The following is a 27,452-nucleotide window of genomic DNA, read 5'->3' as shown; positions in this document are numbered from 1 at the left end:
CTTACAACTAAATGAGTTGCCTGTAAGTGCGGTTTTAATAAAATTGACTTAGATACATTCCAGCCTACTTCTACATCCTTGTGCTTTTTAAATTTAATACAGTATTTCTAGTTAATCTTTTTTAACATGAACAAAATTTCTAAAACATTTGCTCTGAGATTCTGCATTAAAGTTTAATCGTTGAACTTTTGTCTAGCAATCAAAGAACCACTGCATCATATTGATTGCTACTGCCAAGTGCCTCTCAGTCCTTAGGACTCTGGGCAATTTTCTTGGGGGATTGGTGCTAACTAGGGCCAGTAGCAAGTCACCTCTGTCTCATTCTCTGACTGTTTGTAAAAGAAAGTTCTTTTCCAATAACTTGCAGTCTTTGATCTGCAGACTGCTTCTCCCAGCAACCAATAATTTAATGGTTAATCTCCTCTATCTATTGCCTCTAGTTAAGATGGCCACCAAATTTCAGCTCACAGATTTAACCTTAAGACTTCTCTGACTGCAAAGCTATTGCACAATCTTAAGCTTATTTTGCACCCTTTATTCTTCCAACAGATCTACAGTGATTTGGTTTTGTTATTTTTTAACAGGACCATCTCCTTCCTGAGTGTAGTCCTACATGCTACGATTTTGTACATAGCTGTGATATTGGTCTAAGAATATGAGAAGTATCTGCTCTCCTCAGACCAGAAGAAGAGCTTGTGTGCTTCAACACCTGATCACTTCTCAGCTATGGCAGTTTGCCCAATAAAACACATTCCCTCTCCCATAAGATCCTGCCATGTTGAACACATTTGTATTCTGGGCAAAACAACTTGCTATAGCAGGTTTTACTCCTCTGATCATTGATGTGAGAGAGAGAGCAGACAGTGTGGATAACAATGAGAAGTTATACTCTGTGCAGTGCAGAGGCCCATTTAGTCTTATGGGGTTCAGGCATCAACCTTAAGGTGGCATGCTGAAAGCAATAATAATGCTTTAGTCAACAGAAAAAAAACCATATTTATGAAATCTTGGCCCCATTGAAGTCAACGTCAATACTTCTGTTAACTTCAGAGAAGGCAGTATCTATATTTTATTTTCAAATAGTGTAGAGTGTAGAAAAATGGGGCTTGAGAAATTGCTCCGTCAGCCAGACAGAAAGAGCCAGCAGCTGGAATACCCTCCATTCCCCTTTAAGGGTAGTCGCTTGAATCCATTAGCTCCTGACATCAACCTTACTGGTTGAAAGCAATGCCTAAGATCACAGGTAACATTACAAACAATGTTATGTTTTCCTTCTGTTAAAACCATCTGCCTTTGTACTCTCTGCCTGAACAGCTAGAAACAACCTAGAACAGAGTGAAGCAAATGCTCCCAAAGTCACCCATCGGTCTCCAGTGATGAGGTGAAATAGGGATTAATTCCTTTCACATATGTCACCATCACCGTACTTTGTGCTGGGAAGAAAATTTCTCCTTACAGTTTATCAGTCACATTTTGAAGGTTTTTTTTCCCCATTTTCCTTGGTGAATATGAAGGAGGCCTGCCATCAAAGCTTTGGATTAATGTACTGCATTTCATTGAGCTTAGAGCTATCGAGCAGATGTAATACACAAGTGATGTGATGAACATTGCCTCTTTTCCATTTCACTATCTTGGTCTATGTGGAGAGTTTAAAACACCTTCAGACTTTCAAAAACTGTCCTCTGAGCTCCAGTGTCCTAAGAACAAGGATCAGGCACTCGGCCTCAGCAAGGAGGCACGGCGCGCTGCTCTCTACGGCTGACAGCGCTGCTGTGCCTCCTGACTTTGTGTCTCCTTTCCAAGGGAAAGACCTTTTCAGAGGGCTGCTGGTGCTGCTGGCGGCTGCTCTCTGGCTGAGTTGGTGGGATCACTGCAGCCAAAGCCAGGGTTGCAGCCACAGCAGCCAGGGTGGCAGGAGCGCACCGTGTGCAAGTGCTTCTTCTGCTGGGTCCAAGCTGCGAGAAGGGGAAGGGAGAAGAGGGCAAGATCTGGGGAGCATTCTTTCTACTGCTTTTATTTGTTGATCCCTTTAATATTTAATTTTCCATTTCTCGAAGGCAGAGAGTGAAAGGGCTAACAGAAGCATGAATTCTTGCTCTCCTTTGAGGCCGGGTCTCATAGCTTGCAGGGTAAAAGCGTTTGCAAACAGCACAGGGTCGCCCCAACTGAATCTCTGTTCTTTAGCAGTGCTCTAAATACTATTTTTGGGTTTTGGGTTTTGTTTTTTTTTTTCTAATGGCTTGTTATTTTTAAATATCCTATATGTGCCTGATCTCTTCCACTTTTAAATAAATACCAGTGACATTTGCCAGATGTTTTCTGGGAAGTCAAAACAGGGAACAGACAAAGTTTGTTAGCACTAAAGTCATCTTTGTCATCCTGTCAGCTTTACTACATGACAAGGGATAAGGCTTAGATGAAACAGCAAGACTGATCCTACGTGAGAATAAGGAATGAACTCTTTTGCTTAAAACTGTGCTCATAGGAATGCAACCATTGAATGGTAAGTGGATCTTTGAAGCTGAATGCTTTCAAATAAGATTTCAGCCATTTAAAAGTATATACACATGCACACGAGTCTTTCTGAGAATTTGACACTTCTTATTTGTACTGCGTTGTTGGTGACAACTGCATGACCAATCAAATGCTCCAAGCACAAACATCCAAATCAGCAAATCCATAAATAACCATGCCAAACAGTGCAGAGAGGACTTGGGAGTTCTCCTATCTGCAGACACCCCTACTAGTCAAAAAACAAAAAACCAAAAAAGACATCACCTGCCTGCTATTGAGAAGAAAAATTAAAAGAAGGATACACAAAGCAGTGAAAACTCATTACAAATATCTGAGTGAAACTTTGCAACAACTTTTTGGCCATGGATGCTGATTACTCAGTGTTTTGAATTCCATTAGAAGGTTCTCATTGCGTTTGACTTGTTTATGTATTTATTGCAACATATTTTCACACAAAACTTATTTTTTTTATTCGATATCCCAGTCCTTTTCTCAAAGTGTATAGAATGGCAGTGAAGCAATAGATGTGGTGGCTTGTAATAAGCTTTTACAATGAGGCAAATATAAATGTTTTGATCAAAGGGGTGGCCGAACTGAAAAGAAGCCATTGTTCCCATAATTTCCAGTTATACTGAGGGTATAATGCCATTGCATCAGTTCTTAATCTCTGACCATGGAGACAAAGAGGAACTAGGTGATCAATCAACTGTGTGTGGTTTTAATATCACAGAAAACAGCCTATTATAACTGTAGTGACTCTGCAAGGTTTATTACTGCTACCCCAAATGACAACAGTAGTGTCACTACTGCCATATCCGCTCTGTGATTCTTGGGCTATATGCTGCCATTGCCACAGTGCTGCGTGCAAGTTGAAACTGAATTGGTTTGGGACTGTACAGCCAGGGAACACGCAGCGGATGGAAGAGGCGACAAAAGTAGAAAAGCCGTGTTACATTTCAGGCAAAAATGCTTGGGACAAGAAAAAGCCATGCATGCACACACAAAACACCCCCAAAAGTAGAGACACAGGAAAGAACAAAATCAGCTGAAAGTTGGATGGATTGAAAGGATCCATAAAATTATAAGACATTGTGTCATTATTAAAATTTCCATTCTCATCTCAGCTTTTCCCCTGTTGCACTAGACTGGTTAATGCCTGACAATGTGATTAGGCTTTTGGTCTTTTGATTTCACAGAAGACAATGCAAAGTTATTTCAGGGCTTCTTATTTCCCACCTCTCTCACTTCATATCTTTAAAAATCTAGGATTTTTTTTCTTCCTTCCCTTCACAATACTCTTTATCATACCTTTCTCCATGAACAATATTTTGCATACTGCAATTCCATACCCCACTGATGTGCAACCTGCACTAATATACAATTAAGTGATCTTTTTCTCAATTTTTTGTAGTAAGACATCTGTCTTGTGGTGATCTTTGTCTCCTGCCAGTGCAAGTGTCAGTGTTTGTCAAGATATCTCTTTTGTAACAGTAAGAAGAAATGATTCCTGAAATCAGATTAAAGACAAGGACATGTTAGATACAACTGGTGCTTTTATATTCCTTACAAATTTTATACATCTTTACTGTGGTGCAAGAGATTTTGTTTCACAAGTATATGATTCTGTAAATAAAAACTATTTAAACTTCAAGTCAGAAAAAGAAATAAAGAAGGAAGAAATTCACTATAATGAGAATTCCTCTCTTTTCCAAAAAGATTATTTGTGTATCCAACTCCCAGTGATTTGTCAGTGTGCCACATTCCACTCTCATGTCTTTATAAGATTATTACTTAACAGGTTTTATTGACATTTTTGATACAGCATAAAGAAAGACAAGTGAAGCCTGAGGGACAAAGCATTTGATTTATGTATGCTTTTCTTGTGTGTGATAGTAAATAAACAAAAAAGCAAATAAAGTTCTCCACCAGATGTATAAAAGTAAACCCGTCGGAAGAAGTTTCAAAGGAGAACAGCATTAATGGCAATTTTAACATAACCAAACAATCAAAGGAATCTCTGGCGCAGTATTACTTTAACCAGAATAGTAGTGAAGAATTTGTTAAACAGGAAAAAAAAACCCACCAACTTCTTTCCACAATGAAATGATGACAAGGCCTTGCAGAGCATGCTAAAAAGAGCAAACTAAACATGGTAATTAGACTTTTTGCTTGTCAGTGCAGCCTCTGAAGACTTAAGCAGGTTGAGCTAAAATGTTGAACTAGAAGAGAAATTGCCTGCAAAAGCTAAGATGATGGCTGAATTTTACTGAAATGTGTTCTGTATTTAAGTTTTTGTGGGATTTTTTTTCTTCTTGTTACTTCAGTCCAAACTGTTTATCCCTGCACCCCGCTGCCATTGCCAGTATTTTGGGACAATCTGACTCTGTAAAGAGGTGGCAGTGTGGCTAGCTCTCAAAGAGTGGCACACACAGGCACGGTTCCCTCTGCTCGGGACTGCCACATGGAAATAATGTAACACTACTGCTGCTTCAAACTGAGTTTCACTAGCGGCAATAGCAAACAGCTCATTGTATAATAAGGCTATGTAAAGTGTGAGCCCCACACCTTTAAACAACAGGACTGTATTTTACCACGATAAGGCTAGTCATCTGAAATACTGCCCATCTTTGCACTCCACTGGAATTATTTCCTGTGGCAGAGAAGTCTTTGATACAGGATTATATTACTGAGAAGTTTTTGGCTGCTGCTTTACTTTCTTGCTAATCCAGAGGAACTGGTCAGAAAGATGACACTAAGTTTCTCAGTTATGTTATCAGTTTAATGATCAAATCAAGGACCAATTGTAATTTGCAACGACATATCTAAACTGGATCTTGAAAGCTCATTTATTCTGAGAGTCATTTCCCGCTTTCTCAGCCATGGTGATTATTGGGCTCCACAGAGGCAGCTGACCTCTAGTTGGAAAGTGAATCTTAAGGTGTTTTGTGCCAGCATTGATATATGCACTGGGCAACACACAGGTACCCTGTGTATAGAGACCCTCAACTGCTTGGAATAAATTCTGGTAGAAGTCATTTGTACCACAAATTACAAGAACGCTGGAAATGTCTCTTCAATTTGCCAGGCTCCTTGCTGCCAAGAAGGTTTCTTATGTCAAGGGCTGATTCTACCCTCTGGCACATCACTGTGAGGCCGGTGTTTCTACAGCAATCTCAGAGCTATCACAGAGTGACTCCTATAGTGCTGACATCTTGGGCCCAAGGGCTGCAGCCATAGAGGGGTACTCTACTGTAAATTTTCAGAGAATTTAGGTGATCAAGTAAATTTTAAGCAGTTTCCTTCCTCTACCGTCCCTAATATTCTTGCTCCCTTGGATCTATTAAAAATCGAGCTTTTCTCCAGTTGAGGCAGCCTTTCTCTCAGTGTTCCTCTGGGACGTCCCACAGTATCAGCAGCTTTTTACCATTTCACCAGCAGCAACCATTTCAGCTGCCTTCATTGGAAGTCCCTCTACAGATGCAGCCCTATGGCAGCAGCAGCCCCTCCTCTTGTGCTTCATGTCAAGCCTGCTCAGGTCCCTCCGCCATCCTTGTTGCTTTGTATAGCAGAAATCAAGTGGAATCACAGTTATGTAGGAACAAATTGGCCCCATTTTCCACTTCATGAGGTCTTTTTATTCCTTCATACATATGTCTCTCTTCTGACTCTTCACCCTACCACTTCACTTCTTTTTTCGATTCCCTTCTGTAATTGTAGTGCCCCATGGTGCTCTTCCTTCTCCATATATTTTTGTTTTGTGTGTGTGTCACTTCGTCTAATTCCCCTAGGTCACATCAACCTATGAAAACAGCTCCTATTTCCTCTCCAGCTCTCAGGCAGCAGAAGTTTCTACCAGAGAGATCTGAAGTACTTCCCCCCTTGACTTTAAATTGGTTTTGTATGTCTTGTTTTCAGTGAAGAACTTGGAGAAGCAGATGAAAATAAGCGCTAACATTAAGACACTTTACTACTGTGAAGCTGGTCATTGAAATCCTGAGATTAGTTCTCAGACTGGAGATTGGAAATCAGTATTTTACTTTTTAGAAAATGAAAGAAAAGTATGAATAGATGTAACAATCCATTAAAGAATAGTTAAGTATAAACTAAAGGCCACAAAGCAGAGTGAATTGTTTTTCTCTTTTCACATCAGTCACACTTAAGAAGTTCATGAATTCTGCAACAGTCTTCTCATTTACAGTAGAGGGAATTTCTCCTATACCGAGACCTATTTTTAAGGAGAAAGCTTAAATGGGAGCTACTGTACATCTCTTAAGAAAAAAATCATAAATTTTAAAAAAATTACTTTCAGAGTGAACCAAATCTGAAAAATTAAATAGAAAGCCTTTACATAAGATCAAGGCATGCCGTCATGTCCCCACTTGCTTTTCCTGGGGATAACAGTAATACACTAGTCAGGTCTGTTTCTACAAATTTGCAACTGCTGCTTCTGATTTGTTCCGCCTTGATATAATCAATCTGAATTCATGGTATCACCTTGTGCTGCCACAGAAATAACTCATGTGGGAAACAGAATAAAATGCAACAGATCCTGCCCTAATACAAATGGGTGTGACACAATGCCTTTACTACAAGGTCAGTTATAAGCACATTGCCTATGACCTTCTTCTTGCTTGTAAACTTAATTGTTTTGGTTGTTAGCTAATATCCTGAAAAAAAAAATGGAAATAATGTAGCAGGCTGATTTATATGTTTTATATTTGAAAGTTTTACCTATTAAGAAAGTCATTGCCTGAAATTGTGCGTTGCCTGAACATGAATATTTGCAGTGCTGACATTCCAGACTAGTTTACTGTATTATTGCATTTTCAGATGATGGTTTATGCATGTCTTTATTCAAGAATACACTAAACATTGCTGTCCTGACTGCCTTTATGTTTGGATGTCATGTACGTTTACATTCAAGTATGCTGTCCTGTGATGGGATCCGTCCCTGAAAACCTCCCTTATAAACACCCCACTCACAAAGCAGAGGTAGAGGTACATTACAATTCAAATTATGGGATTCACATGGATTCACTGGTGTGAAAGTGTGCGATTATGCATCAGAGTTATGTACTTTTTCTGCCTTGTATGCAGGTGGGCAGGAGGTCAAGGGAACCACTGAGACCGTGATTTGTAAACAGCTAGATTTCATCTTTGGAGATTATTTAACTCACTTCCTTGAAATAATTAAAAAAAAAGTATAGTGTGTGCTTCCCCCTTCCCCATTCAATTAGTCACTTTCAGTGAAGCCAAGCACTAAGATAGGTTTGGCCTGAAAACTGAACAGTGAGATAATTAAAATGCAATGAGGGATGGTCCAGAACTGTGTATTGGTTTTGTTTACAATATTTTTCAGTTGTGCTGTTCACTTTGCTGAATAGCCTTGTATCTAGCCAGGTATTTTACTGACTTGACCATCACTGAGGCTAAGTCCCCAGAAGCATCTTCCAGCCACTTTTGCAAATTTGACTAAATGAAAATGTTGGTCACTCTAGTGGCACTGTCAGAAAAAAAAAATCACTCCTGAGACACTCCAGTAGATAGGAACTTTGTTAATTAGCAATGGGAAATGGGAGTAAGAACAATTTTCTTTTCACAGGGAAGGCATTAAGTTTTTGGTTTTTACTTGGATATTAAAGCAATAAAGCCTTGATATGTTAATTTGTTGGATCTGAATGTGCTTAGAGTCTGTGATGAAGCTGTTTTGACATTGGTTGATGGGGATGTTTTGATAGTGCATTTCTGAGGTTGGGCTGTTTTGACACAAAAGGCTTTGACAAGATATTTGTAAGGTCACGGTGACCTACCGCTGCTGTGAATGTGGAAGTGATGGAAATGTAAATGTACTGATGTCTAATCAATGGAATAAAGTACTGTGGGATATATGTAAATTGAGATGTAAATTAGCTAGTTTGGGTTATAAATGAGCATGTTTGAAAAATGCTTCATGGGAGCTTTCTTGGCCATCTTGCTTTTCCAGCCCTGGGGGAGTTTAACTATGACAACCTTATGAGACCTTATAGTGGTCTTCCAGTACTTAAAGGGGTCCTACAGGAAAGATGGGGAGGGACGTTTTATCAGGGGGTGTAGTGATAGGACAAGGGGTAATGGTTTTAAACTGAAAGAGGGTAGATTTAGATTTGATACTAGGAAGAAATTCTTCACTGTGAGGATGGTGAGACACTGGAAGAGGTTGCCCAGAGAAGCTGTGGATGCCCCCTCCCTGGAAGTGCTCAAGGCCAGGTTGGCTGGGACTTTTTGAACAATCTGATCTAGTGGAAGGTGTCCCTGCCCATGGCAGGGGGGTTGGAACTAGATAATTTTTAAGGTCCCTTCCTGCCCAAACCATTCTGTGATTCTACGATTGTATGAAAACAGTGTTTGGCTTTGCAGATGTGCCTCTTTCCACTTACTTAGACAGGAAAAAATGCATCTCTTGATTTCTGGTTCTGCAAACCCATAAGCAAACCCATGACTTTCTGTAATAACCTTACAAAGTTGAATTTAGCAAAAGCAACCACCTTTAACGGGGTCTTGTATAATCTCAGCCTAATCTTCTGGTCAACCCCCAAAGGGAAAGCTGCTGGTTTAGTTGTTGATGTAGAATCCACATCACGAAATTAATTTTCCCTCTTACAGAAGAAAGGCTGCTGTCATTTCCGCTGCTGTGATAATGCCTGAACAAAGCAGGCAGACCCAGCAATGCAAACTGCAGGGCTGGCAAAGGGGAGGGAGGCAGTGAGGCAACACCCAGTGAAACAATGCTGCCCTGGGCTGTGGGATGCTGGTGGCTGTCTTTTTTTCCTATTTTGTGCCAGGCCAGCCAGCTATTGCAGAATTAACAGGGGGCTGCTACACAAATAGAGCAGCCTGTTGTATTGGTGTGTTATGCAATTTAATGCCCTCACAGGAGATGGATCAATATCCCAGCGGGAGAGGTAAGGAATCCAAGGAGATTAGTCACAGAAGGTGAAGAGTGAAGAGAGAGAAGAGGCTAGAAGAGGAAGAAAGAAAGTTTCCGCCTCTCCTTCAGAATTAATATTCTTTTTTTCTTTTCTTTTCTTTCGGATTTGGTCTGTGTGCCTGTATATATTTGGGGTTTGCTGGAAGGCTTTTCCCAGGGCCTCTTTTTTTTATTTTTATTTTTATTTTTGTAATTGTGTGTCTGTCTTGTTGCTTTAAAACCTGCCAGAGCTTGATGTCAGTGAGCTGCTGCCTGAAGAGCTTGTACTGGCCTGTATTTCCAATCCTGTAGAACCTCAGTTTAATCACTATGGCAGTCAGCTAAGAAGTGCCTATAGGTGGAAAACATCACTATAACATGATGCTGTTGATTTTACTTCAGCATGGCCTCCAGACAAGTCATACTGGGACATGGAAAGTGTGTAGTAACTCATCTTTCCCTGTACCAATTCACACACTTGCAGATATGAATTTGTCCTTTCTGAAAACAATTTTAGAAAATGTACAATAAGCCACCGTTATTCTGTATAAGGTAAGAGCAAGTATTAAACAGATTGCAAACAAGGCAGCCTGACAGAGAAACTTAAGATATCCCATTAAGTAAATGCATCATTCCTTGCTCCCTTCAGTACCCTTTCACCCATCTTATCACTTCCATCAATCTTCAATCACTCTAATCATCTCCTTCCAGCCTCTGCAACCTGCAAAGAGCATAAAAAGTCCTGCATTGGCTTTGTGGTTTCATTTCTCTTCTCTGTGCTCCCAGCAACACAAATAAGTGATTTCACAACCGTTGGGAAGGGGGAGCAGAGGGAAAAAGATTTAACCTACCTCATCTAATCAGAAGCTCCTAACAGATGGAGGGAAACTGCTCCCTGCACTCAACAGGGAACTGAGCCAGCACTCTTCCCTCACCACCAACTGCTGCCAGCTAAACATCTGAATTTCCTCTCTTCTGGAAGCTTACAAAAGCTCTAATCCAAGAAATGGCACCTTGTTCTCTCTTCTTCCCTCCCTCATGCCATTCCCTTCTCCCAGAGCACACAGCAGAGCACCCCTCCAGCCTGATGAGTTTCAACACTGTGACAATGTCTAAGTCACCACTTTCCACTCACCGTCAAATCCACTGTTAAAAAAAGAAGAAAACCAGCAATGGTCATGTTTTCCCTTTCTAACATGTCCTCTCATTTTTTTGTCAAAAAGGTTCAGAGCACAACTGTGCAGGAAACAGGTTTTTTGCATCCTGGACCATAGTTTCTGAGATATCATGAAGAATCCCATTTTATATCAGGAAGGTAAAGAGTATTAACCAGCGCAGAAATAAGGATAAACACAGCTACAAATAGACAAGTCAAGGAACTTATCTGTAATTTGAGATCTAAAATTCAAGTCTCTTTTTGGCAAAAGGTAGCATCTTTTAGCTAACCACTTGCATCTTTGTGGGCTTGCCCATCCTGTTTGGAAGAGAAATTTCATCCTGCACCTGACAAACCTCCAAACTGAAGATGATACCTTGGTCCCTGTCAGAGCACCAACTTTATTTGCCAAAATTAAATCACCCATTACACCAATTATTCCTTTCCAGCTATTTGCCGTGTCTGGGCTGAGTAACAGGTATACATGATAGCATATTTCAAAGTCCAGCTCCTGCCCTGTCATCCAGATGGGGGAACACAGCCAGTACTCCTTGGCTCCCTTCCTACAAAGTATTGCTGTGTAGAGGATGGGGCTGTTGGATTACCCAAATACAGGGCTGTGACTAGTCAGACCCAAGAGCCAGAAAGACTGCAGTGCTCCCCAGGTTAGACATAGCTTTACAAGCCATAGTGAGGAAAGTTTTGTAGACAATGAAAGTGAGTATCATTAGTATTCAGTCCCAGGGAGGCCAGTGACTTGTTAGTTCATGTGGACCTTAAACAGAAAAACAACTCTACCTGGTACTGAGTAGGTAAGATCTCTGGGCATTTATTGCAAAAGTTCTGCCCAAAATTCAGGTTCAATTAACCTCATCAGACAGATGGTCAGTATTCTGTATTTCATCTCCCTTAAGGGAAGGAGAACTGCCCCTTACATAAATCAGTTTGAATACAAGTTATGTAAGTGGTCAGCTGGGCACTAAGGACTTTCTGAGGCAGAGACCAGAAGGAATGGCTGTGACAGCATTGAAGTTCAAGAAGTTTTAATTTTGCAATTGTTTTAGTGTCACCCAGGTAATATTCTTGATAGTGACCACGATGCTCCTGCTCGAACTCTATACCATAGACTCCTGATGGATTCTCCAACATCCAGTTTTGAGATTCAAACACAAAATTCATCTAAGTTTGCACTTAATGTTTTCTTCAGAGACCTAATGTGCATGCAACCACATACATACATATGCACACCTCTCATATACACTAAAATGGAATCTAATAGTAAAAACCAAATGAGCTAATTATCTTATAGTTTTAGAAGAAGGGACAAGAACGATACTATAATTTCTGGCTTAATACCTACTGATATTACTATGATAAAAATTATTCTATGGCTTCTATTCCCACATTCACCGGCAAATAATTCCTTTACTTCTGTATATAGCCAGTGTATTTCTCATATGCATTACAGTGAATAAGATCCTACTTTTGTTTTGTAAGGACTTCAATACATCTAGTAGCACAAATATCTAGGTTGGTATTATGATTGCACTTTGACAACTTCTGCAGAAAAATAGGTGCACATTTGTAGCTGATTTATTTTTCCTGCAGAAAATACCCTGGAAAGAAACCTGTTTTGTCAGTGTAATGAGGTGTGACTTTCAAAAGTAGTAAATGGGCATAACTTGAAATATAAAAAATTCTTTTTAAACCAAAGGAAAAAAACAAAACCTTTTTTTACTGTGAGAGTGATTAAACACTGGCACAGGTTGCCCAGAGACATTGCTGAGTGTCCATCATTGGAGATATTCAAACCCTGCCTGGGCATGGCCCTGAGCAACCTGCTCTAGGTGACACTGCTTTGCGTAGCGGAGTTGGACTAGAAAATGTCTAGAGATACCTTCCAGCCTCAGCTACTCTGTGATTCTAAATAGTCACGTTTTCAAAGGGGTTGTTTCTTTTTAGATAGTTCCATGAATTCCTCCCATTGTCAGATTCAATAGCATCAGTCGTCTTTCTGGTTTTGTTATAGCTGAAGCTTATCAGAAATAAGAGGGACAATTCAGAGGCGATTTCTACCTTTCCAGGAGAGAGGGCTGAAACAAAGGTGAGCTTTAAAGCTATTGCAAATTATGGATGCTGAGCTACAGATAACAGAGTACACCTTCTTTAAGTAGGAATTATTTACAGTCTTTCATTTTAATAGTTCCTTTTCTTAATATTTAGACTCTCCATCCTTTGAATGCAAAAATCTTTCAGGTAAATTAGGAATAAGGAGAGCTAATGCACTAAGCGATTGAGACAAAATAGCCAAAGTGAAGACTTGTTATATTCCTGAAACTGCATCCTAATCTGATATTCTACAAAGGGATGAAACTAAAAGGAGAGGGATAAAATGTGGTTGGACCAACTGTATAACTCATGTGTCAAATGTGTTCATTAAACCAGTGAAAGAGAATATGATAAACTGTGAAGGTTAATTACTAATGAAAAATAAACACAAAAAAGGGGGGAAAAAGAAAGGAGAACTATGGAGTTTGTAATGATTGAATGCAGCATGCTTAGGGGACTATTGCCACACATCTGCTTTGTGACAAGTACAGTAAAATTAGTTATGGATCATCAAAGAGATTCCTAGCACTTAACAAAATGAGACTGAAAGTGCTTTTTTTCCCCAGGTTCAGACATCTGGGAAAACATTAATCAAACATACAGATTCAGTGGGAGGAAAAATTTGGAAAACAGCAATGTTGAAAGAGACTGAGTGGATAATATTGGCAGAAAATTAGATGCGAATCTGCAATGCAGTATCACAGCAAAAGAGCCATTTTTGAATTTTATTTTGTTTTATTTTTTCAGTCTGCAGATGAAGAACCATTATACCTTTATTCAGGAATGAACAATAATCCTGTTCTGTTTGAGAATGGTGAAATGGAAAATCTTGGATGGTCCCACAAGATGCTTAATGTTTCCTACTGAATGCCCTTGGGTCCCTCTGATGTGGAAGGGAGCTGGCCCTTAGAAGACAGTGTACAGGGCTGGACAACCTCTTACCATAATGTTGCAGAGCAGTTGGAAGGGAATTCAAAGAAATGCAACGCTGGTGATTGCTGAGGGGACTGGCTCACAAGAAAAGATTAAAACTTTTCTGATTACATCTGTGCCTGGTGGGATGTGATGAGGATCTTCGTAACAAGTAGACAGAAAAAAGAAATTTTGTGATATTGGCCACTACATAAGTGCTGATTCCTCATTTGGGGAAGCAAGTTGGCTCTCTTTCTCTAGTGTGTAGAGGCAATCTCTTGGGCAGGACTTGGCTTTCATCTAATTTGCTTTTAGCTTATCTTGAACACTTCCTCTTAACCTAATTTAAATTGGCAGGTTTAAGAGTCTTGCTTTTTTAAATCTATCTGTTCTACTTATTATTATTTGTAGTGAGTAGGTGATGATATCAAGCAACAAACAACTACAAGTACAGAATACGGGGAGAAGAGTCACTGTGCAAATGGGTATAAGGAAGAGCAAGGGAATGACGCTCTGAAAGGGACAGTTGGCTTTGAATATCAGCAGAAATAGCTTCTCCCAGACTTGCCTACGTGACCTGTTTGGTTTATACAAAAGCATGACCCTTTTAGCAGCTGCATATTCAATACTGCACTATATCCGTCTCTGAGCTTGTTTCCTCCTCCCTACCCACTCTGTTCTATTTTTTGTGAATGTAGGCGATAAGCATTGTGATTTTTTTTTCTTTTGGTGTGCTGTGAACCTTACCTCTCTGCAACTGCAATTCTAGGACCAAATTCACACACACCCATTCCTAGATCTGCCCTTTTTGACAGTCTGGTACCTTTTCAAACTGCTTTGAATAAAAAGCGCCTAGTGTTGCATTGCTAGTCTTTACCAATATGTACCAGGTTTGGGGGAGGGGATGTATTTGACATCTTGCTGTCTGCTGGCCTCAGCTCTGCAATTCAGAGTTCAGAGTCAGACCAGCTTCTGTAACACTTTTGGCCTTGTACGTTATTATGGCAACTTTATCAATATCACTTAGCATGATTAGCAGAAGCACAAGATGCACTGCTTGCCGGTAAGCCATACCTATTTTCTTTAGTGAAACAGATAGCGCTGTTCCCACCACCTTGATCACATTAATAGAGATGACAGAACTTTTATCCTGGGAGACTCTGCTAACTCTCTCCTGCCTTTTTCTAAATAATAAAAATCACAAGAAAGAGCAATTTAACTATCGCCTAAGCTACTGGAGGATGAGAGAAGATTTTGGAAACTGAGGGCAGATGACACTGCGCTGTAAATAGGCTACCAGCTGCTGGGCAGTACCTGCTCTTCTCACATAATTGCATGCTACAATTTATACAGCTAGGAGAGCAAAGAGATGAAGAGAAACTCCCTCCCCAAAAATCACATTTGCCCTGGACACTTAATCAGAGAAGACTTTTGTGTTCTATATGGAGGATAAACAGTGATGTTTTAAAATTCAGAGTTTAGGGGCTATATGATTTCCCCCTTTTTTGTGTGTGTAGCATTTTCTTGTGTATTGCATGAACATTTAGTAGATTATTTCTTAAGGAGTTCACAGACTATTTTGTGAATGTTGCAGGGGTATTGAACAAAGAGCTTTAAAGTGGGGAAACACTGCTTTCATTGTGTGCATGGTGTGGTTATGTTCCCACTGTTATTCCATTTTATTTTAAACTTAGTCTATTGAACCATGAAAAAATCTTAAGTATGAGAAATGTACTTTTCTTTTATGTAGCTAGTATTATAAGCCTCATAAAAAATATCTCAGATGAATAAAGCAAATCTTTATTTTTGCAAAACACAAATAAGAGGATATAACTATCTAACCACTGCTTCAAGAAACTGTGCGAAATTACACATCTTGCAACCAACATGTTGTTCCATATCCATGGGTAGAAATGAAGCCAAGTTTCCTACAGATCTGTGCCCTACATCCCTTCACCTCGCAGCCCCCACATCTGCAATAAACCTATACCTCCTCCTACAATTACCCCTCCCACACACACCACATCACAGCAATATCCCTCCATCTTCCCTAGATCCCTTGCATACTTCATTCGTACTTCCCCTTTGTGTCCCCAGTATTCCCAACTGCAGTAAGCCCTCTCCTCTATGTACAAGCGGTATGCAAGAAGCACAGTGTGCCTCCAGCAGTTCGGAGCTGTGCACGCAGAGCCTGCCCAGCCAGCCGCCGTCCTTGGCTGCTGGGAGAGCCAAGCAGAAAGGCTGTGGGCTGAGCCAGCCCTGCCTGTCCTTCAGCACGTTTCTGTCTTCCACCCAGTCACACATTTTCCCAAAGTTTCTTGGAGCACGAAACCTGATGTATTTTGTCAAATGTGGCTGAAACTCTCCTGTTGGTTCATAAGTTATTGAGAGGGAAGGAGGAAAGACGGACATGCAGGAACATGGAAAGCTTTCTTGTATAAGCCTCATTTCTCAAGAAAACCAGCCAAGTTGAAGGTAAGAAAAAAATAGCAAGGGCCATAAGGGTGCAATGGTTTGAAACGATTAGTTCACAAAAAGACAGAGAGAAAAGCTTGCAGCCTTTAAGCTTCATGTTGCCATAAATTCTTTTCCTGCTGCTTCCCACCTTGGATTTGCTGTACTCTAAAGTCCACGTCATACCTCTTGAGGACAGGCACAAAGTTACGTGGTGGCAGCAACTGTGTTTTGAAAGAACTGTCCAGAAGATCAGGGGTTAACAATATCCACAGCCTCCCGCCTCACTGCTTACTATGTCTATGCATTTCTTATGCAGAGCTGATTTACAGCTGCATTGTTAAGTTTTATCCTGGGAAAAAGCCTCAAAAATATGTTTCTGCTACAGAAATTCTGCTCTTTGTAATTGGGGAAGAAAATGCCTATAAAATATGCTATAGAGCTCTATGATACAGCACTTCAAAATGTACTTCACTACATACCATGAAAGCTGGAACTTTAAAACCCATTGATTAAAATGAGAGCATTACTGTACCCTGTTAATTAGGATATAGTACTTAACACCATTCTTAGTTTGCACTGTGCACAGTAAATATACTTCTATTAATGGTTTTTTTTGGGGGGTAAGGGGACAGTGTTTATCTTTCTTTTTTTTGCATCAAAAGGCAGGAGCTGGCAGTCACCATTTTGAGAGTGCTATGGGAAGAGGATCTTTCCTGCCAGAAGCCAAAGAAGAGTGGAAGGAAAAAATGTATGTGTCAGATGGCAGAAGGGAAAGGGGGAACAGATAGGAATGGACAGCTGAGATGCAGTGATCTACTACATTCTCACAACTTTTTTTTAAACAGCATTTCTGGGGTTGAACAGGGAAAATAAGCTACCCTTCTGAACATTTAGGGGAAAGGGTTATCGGCATGCAGGAAGCAAAATAGGGCTTGTGCAAATACGTACAAATACCTGTTGGATTGTCAGATTGGGAGCAGGGAATTTTAAATGTACATGACAAGCAGTGAGTCTGAGTAGCTTTTTCTCTGCCACAGTCACTGCATTCAGCACATAAGGAAAGGTTAAAAATTCAAAGGGCTACAAGTCTCCAGCAGATACACAGAAACAACAGGTCTTGGAGGTGTATCAAAATATATAATATTGGTTACACCTAATGGAAGCAAAAGAAAAGGTAAAAGTCAGAAAAGTCAAGGAAAAGAACAACCACAAGCCCAGACCACTTTCTTGATACTAAGAAGCTACCTATGCAAACTGCTGACAGGGTTTACACCAGCAGTGTAAAAAGGTTCATGCTGGCCCCTCATTTCAGTCCAGAACAGCGGAAAAACTCAGCTCTGACCCATCGACAAATCAGCCACCTGAGGAGATATCCTTCTTGCCGCATTTCATCGCACAGCAGCCCGAACCTTCACCTTTCCCCTTCTAGGATGTCTGTCCCACTCTAGGCAGACGATGCTCTTATGCCAGGGCACGGTTATATTCATTAGGGTGTATCGCCAGTGCGACGTCTGGGTGGTGTTTGCCACCAGCAAAGGGCTCGCCCCAGCTGCCTGCCAGCGTTTAACTGGGCAGCAACACCGGATGGCGAGAGGCAAGGGCAGGAGCGGGCACGCAGGGCTGTCCCCTGCAAGAGCGCCTGGCAGCTCTCCAGCCGTGTGTGTGGTCCAGCTGCACCCAATGAATATTAGTATGCTTTCAGTTAATGCACTCTGAATCTACTACGGTTTCAAAAGGAGCACAGAACATATTGTATCTCAGCAGTTAATGCATGATAAGATTTGTGCTGTGTGAATGCAGGTCATCTGAATGTGCAGAAACCAAGCTCAGAGTGAATGTGAAGGGAGCCCCTGCTCCCCTGTGTAAACAAGTTCTTAATCTTTCTAGGCTCTACCTGAGAAAGGAATTAGGATGCTGATCCTCAATTTTGTCAGGCTCCTCTCCATCATCTGTGGGTGTTTACTGACGCACTGGGCTAGTTACATAATTTTTCACATTATTCTCACAGGCTGTCCAATGTATGAAGTCGGTCTTTAATTGAAGTTTCTATTTGCATGCTTCACAACCCTTAAAATATTCTGCTTGGAATGTCAGACGAGGTTAATTGAGGACTCACTTGATGATGGTATTATTGTAATTTGAACTTGGAGAAATCCAATATTAATTCTGGGAGGATGCTATAAGATTTGTTTTTCCTCTTTAAGTTTTACCTTTGTATTGAGAATTAGTTTGTAGTTTAAATTCAAACTGATTTTCAATGTATTGAAATTCATAACATCCTAATGAATTATACAAATTATACTTTCCTAGAAATAGGATGATGGCATTTTATTTAAATATTATTCTTTGGATTCTACAACATATGAGACTGCGTTATACCCTTTTTTGTCTGGTATGGTTTGGGGGATTCTTATTTCCTCTTGGCTATATGCAGGAAATTATTTCTCAGGTTTGGCTGAGATCAGGCATAGTTACTGTTCTAGGCTGTTGCCTCACTGTGACTGGTTTGTGTATTTGCCTTTGGAAAACTGACTGTAAAAGTAGTTTTTTACCTACCAATAATGTTGTTTAGGAATCTCCTCCTTTCTATTTTCCCCTCCATTTTTCAGCAGACAGGTCAGCTCCATGAGGGAAAGCATCTGTCCCTGTTTAAAATACAGAATAGCACTGTAACAACATAAGTGAAAGTCATGTTTGTTAAAGGATTGAAGTATCCGTTCAGATCTTTGTGAAGATCTGTAAATTCAAACTTTATCACTCAAAAGTTATGGAAACATTTTTTTGCCCTAAGCATATCTTGGCATCCATCATTCTATCATAGTAAGCTCATGCCCTGTTGAAGCATTAGGTTTTACCTTATGTTGGCAATATTTACCATGTTTACATCAGATACGTTTATACGAATTCTGTTACACAGGTATCCAGTGGCATAGTGATAAACTTAAATTCCTTATCCATTACCAGACATATTTCAAACTAAAAAATACAATGGTTTCAAAGAACGCGTTTAACAGCTTTTAGTCCAAAGTTGGGTGAGATGTATTTAAAGTCTGATACAAAGAATAGTTTAACAAATGCTTTAAAAAAAACCCCACAACACTAACTTAATATCTAAGTATTCCCTTAACAGTCTAAAATTTCCACAATATAGTCCTCCATCAATTGTTTTATATTAGAAAGGAAATAGAATGTTTATTTCCTAGCAGATCATACTCTGCTCCCACAGAACTGAAAGGGAGTTTGGATACAACTGTGATATTCTTGCACTGAATCATTAGACAGTTTTTGAAAATCTGTATTTCAGGCAAAACTCTACATAGATTTGTTATTTCAAGTTTTGTGTCTGATCCTTCAGAAACAAAAAGAGGCAGACTTTTACCTCCATACGGAGTCAATGGCTATATTCCAAGGGTCATCTGCAGGGGATTGTTTGAAAACTCGAATTTCATGCTCATGTTCATATCAGTTCATAAACCTATGTTCATGTTCATATCAATTTTATACAGTATGACTTTGCTTTGCTCTGCTGGACTGTTCAACAAAGTATCTTTCTTTTTTTTTAACTTAATATTCTGGCCTTTCAGTTTTACTCCTCTGCGCACCTGTATTTGAGTCATGCACTGAGAAGTGAGACAACATTTTACTGTAGAACGATCAAGTAACTGTCCTCCTGCTGCACAGCCATTACTGTTGTTTCTGTGCAGAGGATATTCATTATCCAGTATGTGAAATTACAATGGGAGAAAATAGTGAACATCTCAAACAGAGAAGTAATTACCATGTACCATAAATTATACGGTTATGTTTGTCTTTATAAAATGTTGTGGAAAGTTTTTCTTTTTCTTTTTTTCTCTCCTTTTTTAAACTTCAGATGCTTTAAAGTACTGTGGATTTCAATACCATCACCCTTTTCTGTCTCAAATATCATAGCTTCATACCATTGTGGGCTATCACTATTGCAGCAACAAATGTGACAAATTACATCATGTAACTAAATACCCAGCTCCTACACGTTCACTGGCCAATTAGAGAAAACAAAAATGTGTGTAAAAAAGCATTTTTATTTCTTTACAAAACAGCAGATGGATTTAAACTCCCAAGAAAAGCTCAGATGCTTTCTGAATAGTTCTGACTAGTACTGAACATTGGCATGACTCAGCAATACAGGAGGAACACATGGTTCATAGGTAAGGATGCCATAAAAGTCAAATGTTTAATGGATACCTTATTTTTGTATTTTTCTTAAGCAAGGGCTAAAGGTCAGAATCTTCTGATCCACCATGTACAGACTTATAGCAAAGAAATCAAAGAGTTTACCTTTTTCATTCTTCTTTTATAAAGTAACCAACTAAACTGCCCAATAAAAAGGGTCAGTCACTATGGGCCAGAAATAAGAATCTGGGCTCCCCTGACAACATGGGCATTTTTCCCCTTAGCAGTTAACAATCTGGTCCAAATACATTAGGTCATAAAGGGGAAAGGGTCCTTACCACAGATTCATTTTCATTCATTTTCATGTGGTGCATGAAAGCTAGATTGTTTTCACAGAGGTTACATAAGCAAGGAAGAGATTCTTAGTTTTTCTTGACCTTTGTGGAAGGCTGTCTTTTCTCCTAAAAGCTCCACGTTCACCTGTGTTTCACTGTATTAGGAAAAGCAAACTTGGACTGCTCAGATCCCCATGTACCACAATCCTGTTGATAGTAACTGCAGATCACGCTGTAACATGTCTAGCCAGGAGCAAGAGGAGCTGTTGTGAAGGGCAGGTGTCCATATGGATCACTCTGCTCTTTATGCATATGCAGGGTCTTTCCCTGCAGATTTTCAGGCTGCTTCTTATCCTCTCCCCTTTAGACAGGAACTTACAGTTGTCTTTCCCTTGTTGGCCCTCTCCCTGAGGTGTTATAGCAAGGGGAGGTGATTTGTCCATGGGTTATTAGAGCAGACACCACATACACTAGGAATTCCCAGTGTATAAATAATGTCCTTGCTAATTAATTTATTTGTGTTTGAGTCTCTCCTCCTCTCCTGTTACTGGCACTTGTGATTATTAGAACGGAAAGCCCAAGTCCTTTCCCAGTCTTTGTCAGATGGCCGCCTCTTGTGTTAACTAGTGGGCTGCTCTGTACACCATCCCTGGAATGAAAATTAGCTGCTCTGCAAAAAGCAACAGCAGAGGAAGAATAGAAATTACGGAGTTTGAAACCCCACAACCATATGTGATTTTTAAAAAGTGTATTGCTGTCATGGTAAACCTGAAGATTAACAAGGAAGTCATGCAAAACACCAAACGGACGGCTGGCTCAGTGAAATGAGATGCTTCCTTTCTTGCAAAAGGAGAAGAGTTAATTTGGTTATGACAAAAGCACAACCATTCATGTCAAATGAGGATTTCATTAGAAGAAGTAAAAAGCAGTTTTACCCTTCCATTGACTGTCCGTTGCCCAAGTGGTGCTGTATGGATAGGGAGTTGTTGCAAATGTCTGGTCCAGAACTTTCCCCTCCCAAGGTGAGCTGCTTGCTGAGAGGAAACTGATGGAGATGATAAAGCCAGCTCCTTTGGCCTCTCACAGGACAGGGATTAATGTAGAGGAAGTAAGCTGAAATTTCAGCCCGCCTCCACCATTAGGTCACAGAGATCAGAAAGTCACGGTGGATAGGAATTGCTCTGGCATACGCAAGAGTCTGCTGCAGCAAGAACACAGCTCTTGGTGCAATTGCAGTGTGTCCCCTTGTCCTTCATCAGCCCCTTCCCAGCTCTGCCTGAGTGGTAAGGACACAAGATCTTCACTGTGAGATGGGATGTAGTAAACAGGATACTTTAAAAAATGGTGTTGCTTGTCTGACCACTGTTATCACTGCTAGCAACTGTCACTATATAGATTTCCAGTAGCTACAAGAAATATAGCAAGATCCAGCCCAGCAGATGTTCCAAACACTGTGGCAGAGTCTTGTCTAGGTGAAGAAGACAAAAATAAATGTTTATCGAAGAGTTCTGATTGCTAGAGAATAGTCACCTTGGCTCCTAATGGAAAGTTACATTTTGCAGAACAAACTATAGATGCTATCTCACAGCTGTCACAGCGAAATTACCTTTGCAGAAGTAAGCCAGGAGCTCTGCTAGGAGTCGTAGAGTGTGGAAATGTCCTGAATCCAAGAGTACCTCAGTGGTACAAAGTTATTTCTCATTTTCATTTAAAAAAAAATGCAGTGAGGAAAGATTTGACATTATTCTTTAAGATAACATGAAAACCACATCAATTCTGGACTGTAACATTCTTATTCTACCCAAAAATAATTTGCTTTCTATGCATGAGTAAACTGCTATTTTGTTTTGTGCATCTCCAGTAGTATGTATTTTGTTTCCTGTTCAACAGAAACTCTGTGTGAAAGGAAATATATAAATTACTGCTAGCTCTGTATGGTAACTATGCAGAGTGCCTGACTTACAGTTCAGAAGCCTGAGAAAGAAGCCTCTTCATTTTATATTAGTATTTTTCCCTGAAAAATGTCTGTGCTGAGGGCTATGGAAATAATAAACTGAAGAGACAAGCAACAATCGTCACCACAGAAAAGTTCAGAAAAATCTAACTGATGAAAAAGTTAAGCAAACAGCCTACAGAAAATACAACAAGGAAGCTGTTAATTTTTTTTTTCTCCTTATTTTCTGTGAGTGATAAGCAGAATGATACAAAAATATGTGATGTGGGTGTTTTGTTTTGTTTTGTTTTGTTTTGTTTTGTTTTCCCAGGGGCTGGGCACATGCAAGAAGCAACTATGGCCTAACATTAAGAAGCTAAAAATAATGTGGGCTACCCAGTGGAAGGCATTTTGTAACAGTGAAGGCTGTTAGGGAAGTAAAAAAATGCCTAGCTATCGAAGGCAAAAACACACACAAAACTAAGATAGATTCTATACAAAACCCTGAACAATGCATATTCAGAAGCCACGAGTCTTGTTTTATGCTTTTTAATCTAAAAATGTAAGGTCTTTTCTCCCCTTTATTCAGTAATAGATAGGTTAAACTGATGTTCACTGTAATACATACTCTAAAAGACCTTCCAGAATGGGAAAGCTACAGGTCCCTGAAAAATCCAGATCAGAAGGACTTTGTATTTCATGGCTAGAAGTGAAAGGACAATTCCTCTTCTCATGGGTTTAAGACCAAAACTGCAACATATAAAAGGTCTCAGAAGCTGTTTTAATAGAAGCTCTGGAGGCAGAGATGTCTGTGTACTAAACTGATGGCTAAAGCTTGATGCACCGTAATGAAGAGCTGTCAGTAGCATGTTATCACTGAATTGCTTACTGCTTTGAACATAATATTAGAAAGATAGACAAGTTCTGACAAGCAGCAATCTAGTTCTTGCACCCCAAATGTCTAGATCCTTCAGGACATTTAGCATTGCTGTCAACACTGGATTCACAATCCTTTTGTTTCAAAAAAAGAGCAAGATTGTGCCTGTTCTTGCTTTTGGAAAGAGGGTAAATCTTTTCATTCTTTCTTCCTTTCCTTTGCCTACAGCTTTTTCACCTACTCCTGCCTGGACACAGTCCAGTGCTAAACTATCCACGCAAGCAGCCAGGGCTCCTTATGGTTATTTCCTTGTGAGGAAGCCATACTGAAGCCATACCTCCTGTAAAATGCATACAGCAAATTGAGCTTTCGTATCAGCCACCCACATCTTAGCAATTCAGTGCTGAAAAATGACAGACAGGGCTGCAGAGTTATTGGGGGAAGAGGGGAGAGGAAAGTGGTTTGGTTAATTATCCTACTTCAGCTTGATTGCTACACTGTTATCTTAAAAGTGCAAAGATTTGGCAAATAGATTTCTGGTAATTAGTGTTCAGAGTATTGTAATGCTAGCACGCAGGATCTTTCGCCAAGGATTTACTCACACTAGAAAGAAATACCCAGCCTCACACATTCTCTGATCTCCTCAGTGGACCAGCTATCAGACATGCAGGCAGGCAAGTGCACGAGGCTCGTGGGTCAGAGGCACTCCTGTGTTAGGTAACGAAGAGGTGACTACGTGACGGTGCTGGAGAGAGATACATTTCGTCCTTCATGACAAAGCCCATGCTAGCTGTGCTACACCAGAATGTTTGTAGGCATTACTGTCACCACATCCTAATTCCAGATGAAACTCTGCTGTCATTTACTGCCTTGGGTGAGGCTGAAGTCCAGCACATATAATAAAAAGGAGCTTTAAGCAAGTAGGCAAGAATGAAGTGAATATGAATGTTGGTATACTGTTAGTAAATTATCCAGTCTGCAGCTGTAATACATGGGGAAACCAAAAGAAAGTATCACAAAAACGTTAAGCATTACAGATGCCCTTCCACAGTGGGAGGTGAACAGCACTGTTACCTGGACAAAAGATATATTTATATAATAATTCACAAAAAATTAGACTGTATAAACTCTCTTGGGGTCCTGTGCCTGTCACACATCCAATAGTAGAATATAAGCAAAAACTACAACACTGTCTTCTACAACTACCTCAGGTAGCCCATGCTATCTGAGGCAGATCAGAGCAAACTACTTGGATCCCCAAAATGACTGCTCACATGAGACCACAGTCCTCTGATCACTTCCTAGACTTTTACACATTTCAGGAGATATTTTGGAGTATATGTTGGCAGAAGCAGGCATATGCACCAAAATGAAGGAGTTTGCCAATGTAAAATAGAGGAAACTTGCTATCCACCAGCTGTGATACTGACTGGGAGCTTGGGCAACTACCACGTAAACCCCTGTTTACATTTAATGAACGGTGCTGTGGCACAGGGTTAAGTGGTGACATGAAGCTCTTCAGATGGACACGCTCTAGGTTCAAAGCTCTGTAAGCAGCTCTTAGTTGGCAATACCGTGTAACATTTTTTTTTCTTTGTTGCATGCAGTTCATCCTCAGAGTAAGAAGAGCCTCTGTGCTCATCTGGGCTTTGGAACAGCAGTTCCCTTGAACACAGCAGGCGTTCAACCTGAGGCTGACCAGGTTCAGGCACTGAGCCATGCAGCCTTAAGTATGCATGCTTGCCTTGCATAAAGAGGGATTTATGAGTTACTAGTAGGAGCAGATAGCTGTTATTTGAAAATAAGAGAAAATGCATTAACAAAAACTCAATTTAGGTTAAAAAAAAGACCTATCTAATTAATTTTAGGAGAATTAATGGGTTAAAATATAAGACCTTTAGTTGGGAAATAATTGCACACTTCTGACCTGGGGCAACAGTCAGAATTTGCAGAAAAAAAAATGGCACATGTCATTAAATGTAATAATACTTAATTATAGAATCATAAATATTTGAGATTGGAAAGGCCCAGCAAGTCATTTAAGTCCCCCTTCTTATCAATGCAGGACTGTTCCCTATTGCACATTTGCTGGTATGTTTTCCGCAGACTATTAGAATTCATTGTCAGGAGGATTTGCCTTAAATTCTGCCTCAATTTTCCATTTCTTAATTTCATCCCATTACTCCCTGATATACCTGCTTGTTTCATGCTAAGTAATTCCTTTCCCTCCCTAGTGTGTATGCCAGTCAAATATTTGTAGATGGTTAGCATGCCTCTCCTTAGTTATTGCTTAGCCAAACTATACATATTTATTTAGTTCTTTTAATCTTCCTCATAGGCAAATCCCTCCAGCCCCTTAATTATTTTGTTGCTGTTTTCTGAACTCTCTGTTTTCAAATCTTTCTTGTGGTCATATTGAATGCAGTATCCCAGTTTTGCCATCCAGAGCCACAGAAAAATCAGAGGGGCTATTGCACCTCTGCATCATCTGCAATGTGATGTGTCTTTGTGTCTGGCCCAGTATAAATTTTTTTCCTTACTCTATCATGCCAAGCACCATGCAAGGCTGGAGAGAGGTCAAGACAACCTCTGTTTTTAAAATTCTGCCCTGAAGCTCTCCCTCACGGTGCTGTCAGCAGGGAAGACATTTCTTCTTCTAAAACCTTACTTCTGATAGTTTTTCCATCTAAAGATGTTGTAACTTGAGCCTTCTGCATTGGGCAATAACTTCACTTATACTTCTTCCCTCTTTCTGTGCTTCTTTACTGTCCTCTGCCCTGTGTGTTTCAGAGGAGATCAGTGAGAATGGGAGAACAAGCAGAGCAAGAACAAAAAAAAAAAAGTAGCTGACTGCAACAGCAGGAAAAAGCTTCGTCTTTTGGGTTTACCATCCCACAGATTAGTAGCCCAGGATGAGGAAAAGGCTCTAGGGAGGCACTGTGATGAAAAACGCAAGAACAAAGACTAAAGTGAGGAGACAAAGTAGTACAGAAATAACTTAGTGGGGCAAGCTGACGGGGGAGATGAAAACAGGGAAGACAGCGCATGTATTTTCTTCCTGGCCAGCACCTAGCAACAGATTCTGTTCTTGAATAATTGGTACTACGGCGATTGCTGTGGATAGCTTTGTTTTGACTTTTGCTGGTCAGTTTTGACATCTCCATTTACACTAAAACACTGTCTTCTTCTCAGCCCTTGGTTCAACTGACTTGAAAGGTGGACCTTCCATGCAGACTCTAACTTTGCTTTCCTAGCAGGGCCACTGCCCTCACCACAAGGCCCCCCTAGGTAGTGAGGTCTATCTCTCAAATGTCTTGGGAACTCATCATGAAGTGGTTTCTAACAGCACATTGCAGAAAAGCTAGAGGATTTAGGATAACCTGGCTGATGCCCTAGGTTAGAAAGAGACTAGTCAGCAACTGCTTGTTCTCTTGAGACCTTACCTGATTAAATAGAACACAAATATTGCCCAAGAAGTACTAGATTCAAATAATATGTATCAGTTGTATTGGTGTCCAAACTAAAGGATTTTGTAGTGTTTGCTTTATCCTTATCTTTTTAACTTTTTATTTCATCTTGTAAATCAGGTCAATTGACAGAGCTGTGCAGGAATGCAAAAAGTAAATGTAAAAATCTGCAAAAGTAAAGGCATATATGTAAATATTCCAGTACAGGGATGAGTGTCTACATAAAGGGCAACCTCTTTCTTCTTCTTTCTCAAAATTCTCAGCTGTTTTGGTTTTGGTTTTTTTTCCCTGGAAATAAAGAAAGGGTAACTTAGAGAGGTAGGACCAGCTGTAGTACTGTAGTGTTCCAGATTTGTCAGGGTATTTAGGCACATAATTGCCAACTTGGCAGACATGAGGTTGTGTCTCAGTTTATTTTTTAACATTTATTTATTTATATGACAATTGCCATGATATTGGTTAAAAATAATATAAAACACATATTTTTTTAATTTTCATGTAACTGCCAAGTATCTCTCTTGCATAAATACATCTGATAAATTGTATTATCAGAGTAACTGTCTGAAATCATTCTATGGGAAGAAATTGACCCTT

General features: G+C 40.0%; 1 long non-coding RNA gene across 1 annotated transcript in view; it reads right to left on the bottom strand.

Annotated features, from left to right (window-relative positions):
* LOC140662472 (uncharacterized) overlaps window positions 1–27,452 on the bottom strand; it is a 120,576-nt gene that overhangs the window by 13,950 nt on the left and 79,174 nt on the right. The window contains exon 2 of the long non-coding RNA XR_012046094.1: window positions 18,651–18,739. This is a non-coding gene — a long non-coding RNA (uncharacterized lncRNA). The remainder of the gene's footprint in view (window positions 1–18,650; window positions 18,740–27,452) is intronic.

The sequence above is a fragment of the Ciconia boyciana genome, chromosome 1, assembly GCF_034638445.1.
Source record: "Ciconia boyciana chromosome 1, ASM3463844v1, whole genome shotgun sequence".
Taxonomy (NCBI): Eukaryota; Metazoa; Chordata; class Aves; order Ciconiiformes; family Ciconiidae; genus Ciconia; species Ciconia boyciana.
The sequence above is the reverse complement of the archived record's forward strand: the minus strand, read 5'-3'. Positions and strand labels throughout refer to the sequence as shown.